Genomic DNA, 21386 nt, shown 5'->3' with positions numbered 1-21386 from the left:
AGCAGATCAGTGTGCATAAACACGAAAATGTTTTCACTTACCACGTACTTGACATTCGACAGCTTATGATATTTGCTATTAAAAAACCATTGAAATTCACTGAAAAAACCATAGGTTATAGACCATATATAGTTAGGAATTAGCATTTACAAAACCTTGAAAATTCACTGAAAAAACCATAGGTTATAGACCATATATAGTTAGGAATTAGCATTTAAAAAACCTTATTTTACTCACACAAAACCATTGAAATTCCATATATAGTTAGTTGCACTAACTATATATCGCGCACCCGCAATCCACTGCTGATCATGTCACATATTACATCATTCATGACATGGTCAGTGACATCACTGATGACATCACTGATGACATCTCAAATGACATCACTGATGACATCTCACATGACATCACTGATGACATCATCTAGTGTCTGTGTGTTTTTGTAAAGTTTAAATATGTTTTACATATTGAAGAATGAGTGGATGTATAAGTGTCTGGATGAAGGATTTAGTAGGTGCGTGACTGACTGTATGAGTGAGTGATTAAATGTGTCTCACTGAATGCATGGGTTAGTGACTAAACTGTCTTAATTTGTGCATCATTATGTCTGTTGTTCTGTAAACTGCTGCATGTGTTGATCATTAGCTATACGAGAGGCTATATGTGTTATTAATTGGTTGCCCAAGTATTTCTATGGGAGATTGAGTTTGTGTAGGGGTGGCTGGAAGGTGTGTGACTCTATGCATAGATGTGTGAGCAGTTTATTCACTAGGTGTATGAGTTCAAGAGTGCATGTGGAAACAGCTACATGGGCAGTTGACTGTGTGCATGAGTGTATTGATGAGTGAATGGATATCTCAATGCTACATGTCATAGTAAGTACATATGTAAAACACAGTACATGTGAGAGTTGGCATATATAAATAACTGTGCATGAGAGCCACTGAATGAGTGAGTAGTTGTATCGATCATTGTGAACTTGTATCAGGGATTGTATAAGAGAGTAAATATGTGTTAGTATATGTTTCAATAAGTAAGGTGTGTTTAACTGTATAGTTGAAGAAATGGAGGTGAGATTGTTTCTTTGCATGACTGACTGGGTGTGTGAGTAACTCCATGGATGAGTGGCAGTGTGTGAGTGTCTGTATACACTGAGTGTATCTAAGGTTATATTAGAGTCTGAAGAGGTTTATCGTATTAGCACAAGAATGATGTCAAATGAGATGTCATCAGTGATGTCATCAGTGATGTCATTTGAGATGTCATCAGTGATGTCATCAGTGATGTCACTGACCATGTCATGAATGATGTAATATGTGACATGATCAGCAGTGGATTGCGGGTGCGCGATATATAGTTAGTGCAACTAACTATATATGGAATTTCAATGGTTTTGTGTGAGTAAAATAAGGTTTTTTAAATGCTAATTCCTAACTATATATGGTCTATAACCTATGGTTTTTTCAGTGAATTTTCAAGGTTTTGTAAATGCTAATTCCTAACTATATATGGTCTATAACCTATGGTTTTTTCAGTGAATATATATATAGATATATATTACCTACCAGTAGGTAGTTATAGTTAGGACCTAGTTTCCATAGGAAATCCGCAACATTCTATTGGGAATAACTTTCGCGCCGGTTGATGAATCTTCGCGAATTTCTCAAAGAAGATGGCCCACTCCGCTCCACTCCTTCCCTGACAGTTTTGGGGGGATTCGTCAAGTGGGGGCTGAGAAAAAAGGGGGTCCCAAAACTTGTTTTCCCCATGTTATTTTCCGTAGGACGATTAGACACGGCTACAGCCCGAACCGCTGAATGGAATTAAAAGAAATTTGGTAAAATGGTAGAGTCTGATTCGCAGATCACGCTTTTGCTCAAATGGTGAAAATCCCTCCAGTAGTTCCTGAGAAAATCAAAAGGAAAAATATATATATATCTAGGCACGCATACCGTACACTTACCATACGCTTACCGTACGCGTACCACTCCGAGCACGAGCTGCATGCTGATTGGCTGTCAACTGTCTCTCAACACTCCTAACCAAAAATTGTTAGCAGTCATCTTGTGCCTCGGTAGACTGAGGCACAAGAAAGCAGAAAAACAAACGTTGAGAACTCAAAAAGGGGGCAGGGTAGAAGCACCCTGACCCCCTAGGCCTGCTCAGGGGGTCCCACAAGGACCCCCAAGGACCCCCCAATTTTTTTTTTTAAATCCCGGGGTAAGCGTACCTTTCCGAGCACGAGCTGCATGCTCATTGGCTCAGGAAGTGTTGGCAGCCATCTTGTGCTCGGTAGACCAAGGCACAAGAAAGCAGAAAAACAAACGTGTAGAACGCATAAAGGGAGCACGGTAGAAACACCCTGACCCCCTAGGCCTGCTCAGGGGGTCCCACACGGACCCCGAAGGCCCCAAAATAATTTAAAAAAACCTGGTCTGCTTTTTTTCAAATTACCCCCCGGGGGGACCAAATCCCGGGGGCATAGTGAAAAAGAAGTGTGGGGGGGGGACCAACCCTCCCCACACTGCCCGGGGACCGCCACCCCCTGGGTCAAAGCAACGCAGCCCCCTGGCGCATACTGGAGGTTCCAAGGGGAATTGGTTCCCCCTCTGCAAACGCGCCAGGGGGCTGCGTTGCAGAGAGGTGTAAAAAGGGGCGTGGCCTCATTACACCTCTCTGCAATGCAGTCCCCTGGCGCATGCTGGAGGTTCCTGTTGGGCTAGTTGGCCCCCAAGGACCCCCAGTATGCAAGGGGAATTAGTTCCCCCTCTTCAAACGCGCCCGGGGGCTGCGTTGCAGAGAGGTGTAAAAAGGGGCCTGGCCTCATTACACCTCTCTGCAACGTAGCCTCCTGGCATATACTGGTGGTTCCCGGTGGGCTAGTTGGTCCCCAGTGACCCCCAGTATGTAAGGGGACTTAATCTCCCAACTTGGAACACTCTACAGTGCGCATTAGAATAGTGGTGAAGGTAGGGGGTGGGGCTTGAGGTGATGTGAGTGCAAACATGCCCTGAGGCGCGTTTTAAGTTGGGGAATTAATTCCTGTTCAATCCAGAGGTCCCCTAGGGGGCAACTAGTCCAACAGGTATCTCCAGTAAGTGCCACGGAGCTGTGTTGCAGAGTGTTGTAAAAAGGGGGCGTGCCCTTTGAACACCTCTCTACAACACAGCTGCCTGGCGCATACTGGAGGTACCTGGTGGGCTAGTTGGCTCACAGGGAACCTCGGGATTGAAGAGGAATTAATACTCCAATCTAGCTCACTACTATTCCTGAAAAGTAAATTTAACTGTACTTACCAGTAACATGAATTTCCTTACATAGAATATCATTGCCTGCTATATAAAATATATATACATTAAAAAATATTACATTTAAATAAAATATATTACAATTTAAATATTTTTTTTAAAAAAAATTGGGGCATTAGGGGTCACCAATTCAGTAAATGGAATGAAAAGGCAATTAAAAAGAGGTATCCTGCCTCCTGCTTCAATGTATTCAAATGATAAATAAGTCAGTGATATCAATGTTCTGATTAGTATTCATCAAACAAGATACTATGCTTAATATTCATGGCCCAGCTGTAGGCCCAGGGTCAGCTGGTGTAATTGTTTCAATAGACTAGTAACTCTAAAACATTTTAAAACCACAACACAATCTTTAGAACAACAAACATTTGCGACCCACCTAGCTTTAATTGACATGAGGCAGGTTACATTTTAAACGTAATAACAGTAGTTATTTATGAACATCACAGCTTTGACTATGCCCTTCAATATTGGACTGTGGCTAAGAAAAGGATCTGCTCATCAAAGTTGTAAATGGAAAATTTCACTGGAGTTTATAGCTGGAGCACTTTTCAGAGTGGGGCGCTGACCTGTGGCATCCATTTACTGAAATCACAAGGTGTTGATACCAGTGATTTTACAAATTTGAGGATCTCCTTCTGTAGCAGGATATGAGTTATGGGGTTATATACATTTGTGTGTTAAAACAAGGCCAAGTGGTGCATTTTGGACCCCATATGTATGTATATGTTTCAGTTGTACATATATCAAACACAGTCCAAGGGTATTGGAGGACTTTACATGAGCATCAATTTACATTACAGAAGGTCAGATTCATTTTATTATAAGCGTTGGAGATTAAGTGTTGGAGATTGAGCCTAGAATGAAAGAATGTTGAGCAAATGCCAGGCCTCATAGCTGTTTCCCCAGATCGAAAGTCGGCAGCTCTGGCCATTAGGCGACATTCATATATGTATGAAAGACGTACACTAGTGCTTTGGTTGTGTATGTATACTTATCGCGATCAGAAAAGTCAGAAATAGTAGGAAGACTTAGGCGACTCACGATTCACACGATAGTTGCCAATTCTACAACAACTTGTGTCCCAACCAAATGGGAACACTAGGGACAAATAGAGTTTTGTGGTAAGTGTTTGCCCCATTATAACACTACCATTTGAATTTTGATTCTTTGTCATTAATTTTGGTTGCTGCCTCATATGGTTCTGGAACATATGATAAGGTTCCTTATTTTCCAGGCTCATCAGTACGCATAGGAACTCACGTACTGAACATGGTCTTATAGATGCCTTCACAATAAAGACCGAAACGTTGACAATCCGACCCATTTTCTGTGTCACTATCCTTTCAGGAATTGTTCATTGTATAGCCAATGATGTTTTTCCTGTCATTTAATATTTGAAATGGGTTATTGCAAAAGCAGTCATGACAAATGCTTTGTAGAAAATATTGTTCATGTCAGTTGCTTTTGCTTTTATGTGAAATGTAATCTGTACCCATCTATACAACACAGTTGTTTACATAAATCTGGACTTATTGAGTACACACTTGTGCAGAATTGTTTCTTTCTGCTGAATATTGTTCAGTTCTGCGTTTGATTCATCATATAATTAAATAATTCACTTTGACATTTGCTTGTAATAATCCACCAGTTGGGGCTTAAAGATAATTTACGTTATGGAATCACTGTCGACCTAAATATTAATCCCTTGAAGGCACTAAGACCTGATCTTGGTTGTGTATGATCACGTATAGTGAGAATGTTTTCTGCTGAAATGACTTTGAAGTTAAAAAAAAAGCAACAGCAATAAATACTGGAAGTTCACCCAGAGCCTTGCTTGGCAATATTTGCAAGAGTTTGTTTTAAAACAGGACTTACGACATTGGGCCTCATTTGCAAGAATAGACACAGAGCTGAGTTGTGGCAGCAATGCACAAAAAGTTCTTGCACTGCGTCAAGATAGGTTACGATGTCATGGATGTGTCATATTTACAATACGAGCCAGCTTGGCATAAGGCCCCAAGGATGTGTCAGAAATTCGGACTCATCAGTGGGAAGGCTGCCACAACACATCAGCCCCAAAAGTGGTGCATTGCCTTAGCTGGCCTTATGACCAATGCAACTTCATTAATGCATCAAAAAACTGAGATAATGTGTCAGTCTAACTGCTACACATAGCCTAATGACTGGTGACCAATGTAATGGACTGTAAAATGGTGGAATAGTCACCTAGTACACCAATACATTGGTCCTGGATGAAATGCAGACAAGTATAAACTAATGTTTCACATTACAGTGGGCTTAGTCTACTTATGTGTATGTAGAGGCCTAAGTAAGTGTGACATAGTGAGTGAGTCTTGAATGTGAGTGGATACAAGTATATGTTGTAATGTAGAGTGGCAATTCATGTGTTACCTACCATACCTATGTACTTACCTGTTGTGCTTTGGAGTGCACTTGGTTAGGATTGGAAATTCATTCCCCTATGGAGGTGTGACAATCCTGGCCTGTCTCTAACATGGAGTACACAACGTCACAATGATTTGCTGCAGTGGATGATGATATCGTAGGTGCCATGGCCCCAGTTTGGTCAAGGGGCCATACAACTTGATTTTCACATATGTAGAGAAACTACTGGTAGACGGGATGTGATTTCATAACACATTCCAGTGTGTAAAGTGACTATATCTGGTCAGATTCCTATTGAAAAGTCACTGCATCATTTCCTATGTGTAGGTTGAAGAGGCGTAGGAATGTTAGCGCATCTCAAAGTTGTGTCACTCATTGAAAAACTTGCAAATATCACTGCATCACATCCAAGTGGGGTTTTAGGACAGAACGCCTATCCTACATTCATTGTAAATTGCAAGGCATTGGGCCAAATGTGGGCAGAGAATAGGCCACCAATGCATCAAACAAAAAAAAGACACAACTTTGGCACAAGCTCCTAGGAAATGAGGCCCATTGTTCAGCCCCTTTCTACTTGGGTACAAACATGGGTAATCGTTTTAAACACTGCTTACATTAGACCAGGACTTTTGCAACCCATCAACAATTGGCTCAAGACCCACCAGTGGGTCCTGACCAAAGGTTTGGGAAACACTGAAGTAGACGATACATACGTTAGAGTTTTTTTGAATTAGCCATTTCATATACCCTCCACAGCTACACTTACTGAAAAAGATATTACCAGAATAAAATATATGGTCTCATTTGAGGTCATATTTTTGGGGAGAGCACTTATGTAGGTCACTTAAAGACTGTTATAGGGCAGCTATTGTAATTTTTCTGCAAGTTCAAATGGGACTCAAGTCCCACAGATTAAAAACTAGGGAACTTAGATGTGGAGTAATTTGGGCAGTCTCAACTCGTGTCTGTAACACCTTGTTACTGTGCATATGTGGATATGACAAAACTTGGTGCAGGCTAGCAAATGTTCTAGAACTCAATTCATCTTACATCAGTTCTGTCCTCATATATTGGTACATTCCCCTTTAAAGCACAGGAAACACGCTGATCCAAGTGTGATATTACAATCGACACACAATTTACATGTCTATGCACAAGTTAACAGGATTAATGTTAAAACAACTTTGGGGGTATATATACAGGGAATGGTGCAGCACAGTGCTGCAGCAAATTTTACAGTGCTGCTGTGCGTCATTTCCAAAATGCAGGGATGCACTCTATTTCAGAATCCCGCTCCTGAGGCGAAAAGCCGGGAGCTGCTCTCATTGTTTTAAAAACTTTTAAAGATGGTTGTGATTACTTGTTGCACTTTGCACTTACCCTCGGCCTCTGCTTTAACGTGGCTACTCCCCGCCCAGCGGATTACACGCTGAAGCGGGTGACCGTCGCTGGAGCTACTCCGCCATTGGCTGATCGGCGGACACGCCCACTGACGCTGGCCACGCCCCCCTCAGCACACCTCATAAAGCGCGTGCTGAATACTAGCGCGTCGCTTTCAGAATCCCGCTCCTGAGGCGAAAAGCCGGGAGCTGCTCTCATTGTTTTAAAAACTTTTAAAGATTGTTGTGATTACTTGTTGCACTTTGCACTTACCCTCGGCCTCAGCTTTAACGTGGCTACTCCCCGCCCAGCGGATTACACGCTGAAGCGGGTGACCGTCGCTGGAGCTACTCCGCCATTGGCTGATCGGCGGACACGCCCACTGACGCTGGCCACGCCCCCTCAGCACACCTCATAAAGCGAGCGCTGAATACTAGCGCATCGCTTTCAGAATCCCGCTCCTGAGGCGAAAAGCCGGGAGCTGCTCTCATTGTTTTAAAAACTTTTAAAGATTGTTGTGATTACTTGTTGCACTTTGCACTTACCCTCGGCCTCTGCTTTAACGTGGCTACTCCCCGCCCAGCGGATTACACGCTGAAGCGGGTGACCGTCGCTGGAGCTACTCCACCATTGGCTGATCGGCGGACACGCCCACTGATGCTGGCCACGCCCCCTCAGTACGTCGCTAGGCACCATAAATCATGCTTTCAAACCGGAGGCGCAGCGGACGAGCGCAGCGGGCGCGCCGAATGCGCGCCGAAGGCGCGCATAAGGCAAGCTCGTCTGCGCTCGTCCGCGCTGAGACCGGGCCTAGGGCCACCCCCCTTACCTCACCTTTGCCGCCACTCCGTCTTAACACAGAGGTACTCACCTACACTCCCACTCAGCTACTACATATCAGAGCTGTAGGCGAGTTGCCACACGCCTTACCATATTTGTCATACACTAACCCCAGTATTGGTCCTCACAAGTGCCCTACTTGCACTAGAGACAACTCCTTCCCCCCCACGACCGCACCCCGATAGGTCCTAGCAGCACTTATAAATGTGCGATCCCTTCCCAAACATAAAATCGAAATCTCCGAGTTTATTGAGTTATACAATTTAGATCTTCTATTTATCACGGAGACTTGGGGTGACGAATCCTCTGGTCCAGATTTTAGAGCGGCCACTCCGACAAACTACTGCGTGAGCAGATTAGATAGACCTAAAAGGAAAGGCGGAGGTATTGCCATTATTTATAAAGACCATTTTAAAGTCAAAATCTCGGCACCCAACCTCACGGAGTGTGAGGCTCTTTACTTTACCATAGGACTCTCTGACAAACAATCATTTAGAGGCATGCTGATCTACCGCCCTCCTGGTTCCAGGTCAAAATTCCTTGCGAACGTGGGTAACTTAATCGAGGCCTCAGTAGGATCCCCTGACTTCACCCTATTAGGAGATTTTAACTTTCACCTTGAAACTTTGGAGGACCCTGACACCTCAGTGATAATCAATGACCTAGCTGCTGCTGGGTTTCTGCAACTCGTAAAACAGCCCACTCACCAAGCGGGACATACCTTGGATGGACTGTTCTCTAACAACCCTCTTATTTCTGTCTCTAAGGTAACCCCACTTGCCTGGACGGATCATGCAGCCATCTGCTTTTCTATTAATACCAATCAACGTACCTCTCCCAAAATCTCTTCCTCTCCTGTTACCTTCAGAGACTGGAAAAATATAAATACCGACCATCTTGCCGAATTGATGCTCAGCAACACTACTCCCAATGAACAAGACCCGACATCTGCGTCTATCAACTATCTGAGCAACTTAACTACCGCGTGCAATAAGTTGGCCCCCATAAAAACCACCTACCGCAGTAGAAAGTTTCTGTCAGCCCCCTGGTTCACTGAATCTCTAAGACTGCTAAGACAACACTGCAGGAACCTAGAGAGGCAATGGCGCCGCCACTACAGTTCTACCGAGAAGATAGCTTACAAATACGCTCTTTCCAATTATAAAAAGCTTATTACCTTGGAAAAAACTAACTACTACACGTCTCAAATCAATCAGGCCAAGAACTCTACAAGAGAATTATTTCAGATAGTCACCCACTTATCTGATCCACCTGCCCCACCAACAGACGGATCACAGTTGCTCTCGGATTCAATAGCCACATTCTTTGAAAACAAAGTCAGTGCCATCTTCTCTACTTTTACTCATTCCCCCTCATCCTCTCCGCCCAAAAAACCTTCCTCTAATAGGGCACCAACTTTTTCAGTCTTTGAAGCCACTACGCAGGAACACATCAAACTTTTGGTCGCCCGGACCAAATCAGGGTCACCAGCTGATCCCTGCCCCGCCGCTGTTCTTAATCTTATCCCGGAAGCCATCTCCCCCGCTCCAACCACCATCTGCAATGCAATGTTCTCATCCGGCATTTATCCATCTGTTTGGAAGGAGGCCATAATCAAACCTCTTTTAAAAAAAGCCACCTTAGATCCTTCCCTTCCGGCCAGTTACAGACCAATTGCTTGTCTCCCTTTCCCTGCCAAAATTTTCGAAAAAATTATGAATTCACAAATTTCCAAATTCATAAATGAAAATAATTTACTTGATGACACCCAGTTCGGGTTCAGACAGGGTCACGGCACAGAGACAGCGCTTTTAAAAGCAGCCGATGATATAAGAATTACAATGGACAAGGGAGGAGCTGCGGTACTGATACTCCTGGACCTCTCAGCAGCTTTTGACACGGTCGATCATATCACTTTGATCGACCGTGTCTCAGCTATGGGAATAAAAAAACAAGCTAAAGTACTGCTCGCCTCATTTCTGGCAGACCGCCCTCAGACAGTAAAGATGGGAAACTATACCTCCCAGACTTTCTCTCTCCCTTGCGGAGTTCCCCAGGGCTCCTCGCTAAGTCCGACACTTTTCAACATATATGTGTCGGACTTAGCGAGGGTTATAAAATCTTATGGAATAGCCCTCACAACCTACGCGGACGACACTCAACTGGTGCTATCAGTACATAATGATGGTTTAACGGTCGCCGCTAATTTCCAAGAGGGAATGAGGGCGATAAGTTCCTGGATGTCATCAAACTGTCTCAAACTGAATTCCGATAAGACGGAGGTGATGACATTCGGGATACTAGAGCCCACCTGGTCCCTCAATGGTGGCCACCTGAGATGGGAATGCCTCCTCAACCAGTGTCTAAGGTGCGCAATCTGGGAGTCATATTCGACGACAGATTGACGTTCCAACAACACGCCAACTCAGTGGTTTCTTCATCTTTCCACATCTTGAAGAAGATAAAAAAATTAATTCCATATCTTCCTTCCTCCGCGGGTAAAACTCTCATCAGTACTTTGGTCTTCTCCAGAACAGATTACTGCAACGCCCTTCTCCTCAATGCCCAAGAAAAGGTGCTCAACAAACTGCAGACGGTTCAAAACACGGTTACTGAACATTCCCAAGTTTGCATCCATCTCCCCGTTTGTTAGACAACTGCACTGGCTCCCAGTGAGAAACCGGACCAAATTTAAGGCTTTATGCATTGCTTACAAAGCTATTAACAATCTAGGTCCATCATACCTAAAAATAGCATTCAGCCCGCTTGAACACTCAAGAACCTTGCGCTCCTCCTCTGCTCACCTGTTAAAGGTTCCGCGGACAAGAAAAGCCAACTGGGGAGACAGATGCTTTACCATCGCAACAGCCAAGCTTTGGAATACTCTACCCCTTAACATTAAAACAGCTCCTACGCTGATCAATTTCAGGAAAAAGCTTAAAACATGGCTGTTTTCTATTTGAATCTTTTTTATACAATGAGAGTTCTGTTAATATAGCGCCGAGACACCCCTTGGGGTATTTACGCGCTCTAAAAATCGCATAAATAAATAAATAAATAAATAAATTTCCAAGAATACAGCTCACCCCTGAGTTTTCCCTAGTGCTGGCACAAAAATAGCTCCCTAGTGCCAACACACACACCCTTGCGCCATAGTGCAATGGTTTCTGCATTGGAGGGATGATTGTTTATGTGCAGAAAGGTGTCCCTTTTTGCTTTTGCATGACATTAGTTTTAGGCTCTGCCTCAGATTTACAGATCCTTGTTAAGCTGGGGCTGCGGCAAAAAGCAATTGGTGTTGAAGTGCGACTCCCACAACAAAACCCATTGCATGTCCCTTTCATGCAGTTACCTGTAAGAAAGGGTACCATATTTACAAAGTGGTGTTAAGCCATGCAAAGTGGCTTAACGCCGCTTTGAAAATATGGTGCAGGGCATTGTGCCACCGGAACACCAAAGAAAGTGAAGTTACGGTGGCCCAACCCCCTTGTACATATGCCCCTTGGTATCTTCTTACCACACTAGATCACAACATATATTTTATGACTCAAAGAGTACTGTATTTGTGTTACATGACTACCTCAACGGTTGTCTTCGATATTTCCAATAAACATATTTCTAGTCAGTAAATGGACATTTGTGAATCCTTTGCTTGGGAACTGTTTCATCTCATAATTCTTCCATACCCAGCCTGAAAATGGAGTCATTTCTTTTTGGTATAGTTTAACATTTTCAGGGCAAAGAACAAACATATCTATAATGTGGCAGTTGAAACTATTCAGGGCAATATAAGAATGAAACCTCCCAAAAATCACCAAGTGCACAAATTGATAGATCCACATTTAAAACCAGTTGTCTCTATTACCAACTTTAGTAATACTGTGAATAATCTTTATGTTTCATTCTCCTTTAGCCACTGTCCATTGAATAAGCTTTATGTTAGATCTGTCCCTTTAGGCAGATTTACCCCCAAAGTGTTTGACTTTTGCCTCCTATTTCTCTGACCCTTTTATCGTTGGCTATAGGTTTCTGGGCACTTCACCACTACTGACCAGAGCTAAAGTGCATATGCTCTCTGTATAATTTGTGATATGAATGGAAATCCATGATTGGCATATTTGATTTACCGGTGAGTTCCTAGTAAAGTGCACGGTGGATGGTGATAACTGTAAATCAAATGCTACTAGTGTGCTTGTATCACTGGTTGTGCCGCCCACATGAGTAGCCCTGTAAATGTATTTCAGACCTGCCTCTGCAGTGTCTGCACACAGAATTGTAAACTGCTATATCACCTGGCACGTGCACCCACTTGCCAGGCTGAAACCTTCCCTATCTTTACATGTAAGGTACCCCTAAGGTAGGCCCAAGGTACCCCGATGGGCAATGTACAGTGTATGCAAAAGGTTGGACATGTACTGGTGTGTGTGACATGTCCTGATAGTGAAATACTCTGTATTTCATTTTTCACTGTTGAAAGGCTCTCTGGACCACAGGCTTTCATTGAGGCTGCACTGTAACAGCTTTACATGTGTAACTTTCAATAGGGACAAGATGGAAAAATTTAGTTTAGCCTCTCCGAATTTTTTAATTGTGCATTTGAAAATGCCACTTCTAGTAAGTGGCCATTTTCTTAATTTACCATTCTGTGTGCCTCCGACTGTTTGTGTATTCAGCGTCTGGTGTTGGGGTGACAGCAGCTGGGGTTGTGCATTCACTCTAGACAAGGGGGGTTGAGGTGTGCCCTACCTTGCCTGGGTGACTCTTTGCTGGGCTGAATAGACCTGGTCTGCATTTAAAGTGGTGGGAGGAGTTTTGCTTGCACCTGAATAGGCTGTGTCTCCTTTGCACAATGCTGTCTCCACCTCCTGTGGTCATGCTGCACCAGGGAGGACAGGACTTGTTTGAACTGGGTTTAGAGACCCTTGCCGCAAAGAGAACAATGCCAAAATGTGGTATAATAATAAGACCTAAAACCCCAGGACTTGAGATAACTTCAAGGATCAAGAGGACCCTACAAAAAAGTAACGGGTGCCATGTAGAAAACGCCTTCCCAGTGTGATTTGTGGCAGAGGAAACAAAAGGAAAACCTGCAAGAGAGCTTCCTCTCAAAGGGAGTATGGAGAGCTGTGCTTTCCATTTGCATCTGAGGAAGTGGAAAGGAATAAACCAACTAGAACGAGCGTGTGGTGGGCAGTTAAAAGATAAAAAAATTAATTCCATATCTTCCTTCCTCCGCGGGTAAAACTCTCATCAGTACTTTGGTCTTCTCCAGAACAGATTACTGCAACGCCCTTCTCCTCAATGCCCAAGAAAAGGTGCTCAACAAACTGCAGACGGTTCAAAACACGGTTACTGAACATTCCCAAGTTTGCATCCATCTCCCCGTTTGTTAGACAACTGCACTGGCTCTCAGTGAGAAACCGGACCAAATTTAAGGCTTTATGCATTGCTTACAAAGCTATTAACAATCTAGGTCCATCATACCTAAAAATAGCATTCAGCCCGCTTGAACACTCAAGAACCTTGCGCTCCTCCTCTGCTCACCTGTTAAAGGTTCCGCGGACAAGAAAAGCCAACTGGGGAGACAGATGCTTTACCATCGCAACAGCCAAGCTTTGGAATACTCTACCCCTTAACATTAAAACAGCTCCTACGCTGATCAATTTCAGGAAAAAGCTTAAAACATGGCTGTTTTCTATTTGAATCTTTTTTATACAATGAGAGTTCTGTTAATATAGCGCCGAGACACCCCTTGGGGTATTTACGCGCTCTAAAAATCGCATAAATAAATAAATAAATAAATTTCCAAGAATACAGCTCACCCCTGAGTTTTCCCTAGTGCTGGCACAAAAATAGCTCCCTAGTGCCAACACACACACCCTTGCGCCATAGTGCAATGGTTTCTGCATTGGAGGGATGATTGTTTATGTGCAGAAAGGTGTCCCTTTTTGCTTTTGCATGACATTAGTTTTAGGCTCTGCCTCAGATTTACAGATCCTTGTTAAGCTGGGGCTGCGGCAAAAAGCAATTGGTGTTGAAGTGCGACTCCCACAACAAAACCCATTGCATGTCCCTTTCATGCAGTTACCTGTAAGAAAGGGTACCATATTTACAAAGTGGTGTTAAGCCATGCAAAGTGGCTTAACGCCGCTTTGAAAATATGGTGCAGGGCATTGTGCCACCGGAACACCAAAGAAAGTGAAGTTACGGTGGCCCAACCCCCTTGTACATATGCCCCTTGGTATCTTCTTACCACACTAGATCACAACATATATTTTATGACTCAAAGAGTACTGTATTTGTGTAACATGACTACCTCAACGGTTGTCTTCGATATTTCCAATAAACATATTTCTAGTCAGTAAATGGACATTTGTGAATCCTTTGCTTGGGAACTGTTTCATCTCATAATTCTTCCATACCCAGCCTGAAAATGGAGTCATTTCTTTTTGGTATAGTTTAACATTTTCAGGGCAAAGAACAAACATATCTATAATGTGGCAGTTGAAACTATTCAGGGCAATATAAGAATGAAACCTCCCAAAAATCACCAAGTGCACAAATTGATAGATCCACATTTAAAACCAGTTGTCTCTATTACCAACTTTAGTAATACTGTGAATAATCTTTATGTTTCATTCTCCTTTAGCCACTGTCCATTGAATAAGCTTTCTGTTAGATCTGTCCCTTTAGGCAGATTTACCCCCAAAGTGTTTGACTTTTGCCTCCTATTTCTCTGACCCTTTTATCGTTGGCTATAGGTTTCTGGGCACTTCACCACTACTGACCAGAGCTAAAGTGCATATGCTCTCTGTATAATTTGTGATATGAATGGAAATCCATGATTGGCATATTTGATTTACCGGTGAGTTCCTAGTAAAGTGCACGGTGGATGGTGATAACTGTAAATCAAATGCTACTAGTGTGCTTGTATCACTGGTTGTGCCGCCCACATGAGTAGCCCTGTAAATGTATTTCAGACCTGCCTCTGCAGTGTCTGCACACAGAATTGTAAACTGCTATATCACCTGGCACGTGCACCCACTTGCCAGGCTGAAACCTTCCCTATCTTTACATGTAAGGTACCCCTAAGGTAGGCCCAAGGTACCCCGATGGGCAATGTACAGTGTATGCAAAAGGTTGGACATGTACTGGTGTGTGTGACATGTCCTGATAGTGAAATACTCTGTATTTCATTTTTCACTGTTGAAAGGCTCTCTGGACCACAGGCTTTCATTGAGGCTGCACTGTAACAGCTTTACATGTGTAACTTTCAATAGGGACAAGATGGAAAAATTTAGTTTAGCCTCTCCGAATTTTTTAATTGTGCATTTGAAAATGCCACTTCTAGTAAGTGGCCATTTTCTTAATTTACCATTCTGTGTGCCTCCGACTGTTTGTGTATTCAGCGTCTGGTGTTGGGGTGACAGCAGCTGGGGTTGTGCATTCACTCTAGACAAGGGGGGTTGAGGTGTGCCCTACCTTGCCTGGGTGACTCTTTGCTGGGCTGAATAGACCTGGTCTGCATTTAAAGTGGTGGGAGGAGTTTTGCTTGCACCTGAATAGGCTGTGTCTCCTTTGCACAATGCTGTCTCCACCTCCTGTGGTCATGCTGCACCAGGGAGGACAGGACTTGTTTGAACTGGGTTTAGAGACCCTTGCCGCAAAGAGAACAATGCCAAAATGTGGTATAATAATAAGACCTAAAACCCCAGGACTTGAGATAACTTCAAGGATCAAGAGGACCCTACAAAAAAGTAACGGGTGCCATGTAGAAAACGCCTTCCCAGTGTGATTTGTGGCAGAGGAAACAAAAGGAAAACCTGCAAGAGAGCTTCCTCTCAAAGGGAGTATGGAGAGCTGTGCTTTCCATTTGCATCTGAGGAAGTGGAAAGGAATAAACCAACTAGAACGAGCGTGTGGTGGGCAGTTTATTTCCTGGAAGTCCCCAGTGTTTTACATGGGGAAAAACATCCCAGAGCACTTGTCTTTTAAAAACTACATGAGGCTCTGCTGCAAAAGAGTGCAAGGGCGCTTTTTTTCCAAAATGGGTAGCCAGGAACTTTAGGTCCTTATCTGACCAGCACCTAGGGAAACCTAGCAAACTCAAGTATTTTGGAAAGATAGACAACTGGGGGAATCCAGGATAGGGTGATTTGTGTAGCTCTCACCAGGGCTTCCTACCCAAAAGCCCTTGAAACCCTCAAGCTTTGACAAAAATGCAAATGTTTTAATCACAATTATGTGAGGAAAAGTTGTGGAATGTGCAGGGAACTACACATTCACTACCCCCATCATTTCCCCAAGTTTCCAAATAAAAATGGTTCCTCACTTGAGTAGCTAGGCCTAATGCCTTTAACCAGACAGGTCCCAAAACCTAATATCGACATATCACATTTTTACTATATAAGGAAGGCACAAGGAGAACGAGGAATCTTGGAGAGTGGACGGGAGCTGTGGTTAACGAGGTGAGGGCAGGGTCTCTAGTAGCAATGCCACGTTTCTGATGGCTAATCGAATAGTTAATAGATGGACTGGCCTACTTGTATCAGAGGAGAACACCTATATCCCGTAAAGACCAAAGTGTACAACCCTTGGTTCGGAAGAGGCACTATTTAGTGGATCAGAGTGTTTCTTTCATAAGTGCCCCCCTTGAAGCACTGGCACTCCCATTTCTGCTTTTGGTGTGGCCAACCCCCCCAAAATTTGTCAATAATCCCTAACAAAATTAGGTGGCTTAGCCCCGCCCTCTTGCTGGAAACTTGCGCTTAAATCAGCATGTGATGGCAAACATCTGGTGGCACCATGCTTCAAATCATCTTACGCTGATAAATGTCCAGTCATTCTCTCCTAACAGCATGCACCTATTCTTTCCTCATGCCTTGCACTTCCTAGAATGGCTGACATATGTCCATTCACCAAAGGACACCCTGGCACTACTGTGTGCTATACACTGGCACTAGTGCTCTTCCACCCACACTGACACAATTTACCTAAGCACTGTTGCCAAATATTTTCCACCTGCTGCTGATTTTATGCCTGCATTCTTGTTATCACTGTATATTCCTTGTTTTAGTTTGTTTCCTGCTCGTGTTCCGAGCTCCACTCTGTAGCTCTGAGCGTCATAATAATGGACATTCAAAGCAAATGTTCACATATTTGATGGCAGTTTGTGGGGGCACCTAAGATGGAAGGAAATATCGAGAAAAAAAAGATGAGTGTAATTTCTCAATTTACTAATGTCAGAACTGGGTGTTTGTGAGGTGTCGAGCGTTCATATAGTAATTACAATGCGTGTTTAATAGATCAGGGTTTTTCCCCCGCGGTGCATTCAATGACGAGGAGACACACCCGTTTTTCTTCAGGTGACCTTCTTTTACTCAACACGTGTTTCGTCGTTTACTGGGAGATAACCATATGAATTCGCCAGGGCTAGTCTGTTGAAAGGGTTCTGCGGTCAGACCTCCTGCCTAGAATATTCAGCATAGGAGGTCGGTAAATCTGGATATCCTGGGTAGATCTAAATACGATATGTGGAATGGCCACAGTATCCAATGGTTTGAAGTCAAGGATGGTACTCCCTCCAATAATGCAGCTAAGAAGTCGCCTTATATTTAATAAGTGTTGGCAAAAGTATAAACTGACTTAAAGATAGCGAGGTGATCCCTGAAGCTGCGAGTACACAGATCCGAAAGCTGCTATTTTAATATATTATTCAATACGGTTTAGACATCTAACTTTCCCACTCTATTTAAAGCATTTGCTGTTTCATAGGATTGGGAAGATTTCCATTTTGAAATCACAAGTAAGCTTTCATGTTTCGAGGCAGTTATTTTTTCACTACCAAGTTTTTTTTGTATATCTATCTTTTGTATTTCACGGCCATGGCCGATAATGCCTCACTCTCTCTTGTGCCAAATCCTATCACGTTTGTTTGTGTGAAACTGTCCCCAAGTTATACCTGTCTTTTCATTCCTCTCCTGTGGCCCTAAAATAATTAAAAAAAAAAAATTTTTTCAAATACATGAGTAACAAAGATTAGACAGAGCTCAAGCAGCAAAATATCAGCATGTCAAATAACTGGTTACACTTGCCACAAAATTATGCCAGAATGACAAAGCCACATTGGGGCCCATTAGGGAAAGGGAGGGGGGGGGGGAAGAAAAGCACCGACCCGAGACTCAATATAGGTGTGATAAAGGCCGCTTTATTGGAAGCAGGTGCATCCTATACAATAACAACCTTGGCCTGCGCCGCTCAATCTAAACCTCATAAATATGTAATTTCCTGACTCACCCCCACCCCCTCCCCTAACTGATTCCCACAATCCACAAACAATAACAATTAGCATAACGTCAATTTTCCTCTCCACCTAGCTAAATACTTTATTGTGCTTGACCTATCCCCCGATAATCCAAACAGTTCTCCTACTCTTCCCCCATATATTAGGAAGAACCGCCCCTACATGCAGAATGCACCCCACACCTGCTCCAGCGACATGCGAAACCCCCCACCCAATCATAAAACCCCCTATGCACCAGCCTCCAACGAAACATCGCCCAAAATCCCCCGACAACCCCAAACTCCCTTGAAAACGAAACACCCCCCGAAAAAGGGGAATACCCGCCCTCGGGGCCCCCCCTTTAACATGACCCAGGGAGGGGGAAAAATTTTCTTCCGCCACCCCCGCCCGCCGGCCGAGACACCACTTAAAATGGTGTCTCTGCCGCGTCCCCGGCCGGATATCCCAACCCAGCCCAAAAGGAGCCCAACCAAGCCCCGCCCCCCAGCCCAAAAGCTACTGGACAACCAAAACCCTTCCCCGGGCGGCGCCAGCTCCACCCCCCCCTTCCTTTCCCCGGCCCCAAATTCCCCCGGGCGGGGCAGGCCTCCCTTCGGTCGGCCGCCCCCCCCCATGACCCCCATTGGGGCCCATTGGGGAAAGGGAGGGGGGGGGAAGAAAAGCACCGACCCGAGACTCAATATAGGTGTGATAAAGGCCGCTTTATTGGAAGCAGGTCCATCCTATACAATAACAACCTTGGCCTGCGCCGCACAATCTAAACCTCATAAATATGTAATTTCCTGACTCACCCCCACCCCCTCCCCTAACTGATTCCCACAATCCACAAACAGTAACAATTAGCATAACGTCAATTTTCCTCTCCACCTAGCTAAATACTTTATTGTTCTTGACCTACCCCCGATAATCCAAACAGTTCTCCTACTCTTCCCCCATATATTAGGAAGAACCGCCACTCGAGGGACGTGCTAACGGTCCTCGACCCCCCCTAGGACTCCCCACCGCTTAAACCCGGTACGTGCCGCATGACCCAACCGGTAGGACCCCCCTCAAACACAGTGCTGTCAGGTCAATGCCTTCTTACCGCCGGCAGGTCCGCCCCCCTAACCATAGGACCATGTCCTCCGTCCCAATGTGTAGGGCCATGCCCTCCATCACCCCGTGTAGGGCCATGCCCTCCGTCACCACGTACAGGGCCATGCCCTCCGTCACCAATGTATAGGGCCATGCCCTTCGTCACCCATGCATAGGGCCATGCCCTCCGTCACCACGTATAGGGCCATGCCCTCCGTCACCACGTACAGGGCCATGCCCTCCGTCACCACGTACAGGGCCATGCCCTCCGTTACCCATGTATAGAGCCATGCCCCCCGTCACCAGCGTATAGAGCCATGCCCTCCGTCACCAGCGTAGAGGGCCATGCCCTCCGTCACCAACGTATAGGGCCATGCCCTCTGTCACCAATGTATAGGGCCATGCCCTCCATTACCAATGCACAGGGCCATGCCCTCGTCACCAATGCAGAGGGCCATGCCCTCGTCACCAACGCATAGGGCCATGCCCTCGTCACCAATGCCTAGGGCCATGCCCTCCATCACCAATGCATAGGGCCATGCCCTCCGTCACTAAATGTATAGGGCCATGCCCTTGCTCACTAAATGTATAGGGCCATGCCCTCAGTCAACGTCACCCCCAGGGCGTGCTTCCTGGTCGCGGAATCGAGCTCCCTACGAAGTATGACCGCACTAAACCGGGGCCGTGCCCTCTCTCTGGTGCCCAGGGCCCCCCCTGTCAACACAAGGCCTGGGAAGCCGCCCAGCGCCTGCAGGCAGTCCGCCGAAACCGGTCGTCCCACCAGAGAGAAGCCCTTCGGATGGTGCGTCCCACACCGGGGCCCATCCGCCAGGAAAAAACCCCTGCCGCAGTGCCCCCCAACACCCCCGTCACCTACCATACCCTGCTGCCCCCACATGGCTGCGTCACCGTTCCGCGTCAGACCCCACCGCGCGTTGCGACCCCCCTGTCCTCCGGCGGTCGTGCTCCCTGACCATGGAGTCGAGCTCACTACGGAGAATGACCACACCGACAGGGGACCGTGCGTCCTCTCTGGCGCCCAGAGGGAAGTCCTCCACACAGTGCGACACCCTCCAGAGCCTGTCCGCCAGGAAAAAGCCCACTACAAAGAACGTACCTCTCACCCGCGCACGACTCCCAAATGCCCTTGATATGCCCGCGGCCTAACCGAGACGCTTGCCCTGTTCACGTCTATACGCCCGTACCGACCGCTCGGGCCCCCCAAACCTGCACCTAGGCCGACACCCCAAAAGTAGTCAGCACCTAACAGACGCCCCCATGTTCACCCTCACGGCAAGAAAAGGATCCAGTACGCTCCGCCCAAAAGCCCCCGACCCTGCGAGATGGGTAGACTCCCCCCTCTTCAGAACCCCAGGTCACCGACAAAGCTGCACCGGAGCCCGAATGAGGCCCGAACGACTCCCCTATCAATGCCCCCCGTGTCCCTACATACAACTCCACCCCCCCAGACCTTCACCCAGGCCGCCCCAAGCAACGTGTAGCCCTCCCAGACAGTCTAGACAAACCTACCCCTGCCCTCGTCTCCCCCGTATAAATACCAAAATGTGCTCATCTTAACTGATATTTGCTGCAACTGTTATTGCCTCCACTTATAGCATACCAGTGACCTTACACCTACAACAAGCCATGACTATTGGCTTTGTCAAAGGTTGTTCGTTGGATAATATAAATATACTACATGCATATATAACACCACGGCGTCGTTGTACATACTATTGAAAACGCTTTGGTTCTTGTGCGAGTGGTTGTGGCATAACGGCTAGAGAGCTACCAACTTTGGCGCTCAGGAAGCAAGTTGGAGTCTCATCATCAGCTCAAGGTACAGTGGTTCTGAGCAAATCCATTAATCGCCAGAGCCTACCAGAATGAAATAAATATGTCCTTGTTGCCGCTCAGGTAAGGCACTTCGAGTTCAACCCCATTTAACTGCACACAAATAAAAGTTACGGCAAAAACAGTGCACTGATGCAGGGTAAGATTTCTTTCCGTTCAGAGAGCGAGGACGAAAATGGTGGGCCCGACAGGGACCCGTCTCGGTACCTGCTGTG

The sequence above is a fragment of the Lissotriton helveticus genome, chromosome 6, assembly GCF_964261635.1.
Source record: "Lissotriton helveticus chromosome 6, aLisHel1.1, whole genome shotgun sequence".
Lineage (NCBI taxonomy): Eukaryota > Metazoa > Chordata > Amphibia > Caudata > Salamandridae > Lissotriton > Lissotriton helveticus.
Note: the sequence above shows the minus strand (reverse complement) of the source record.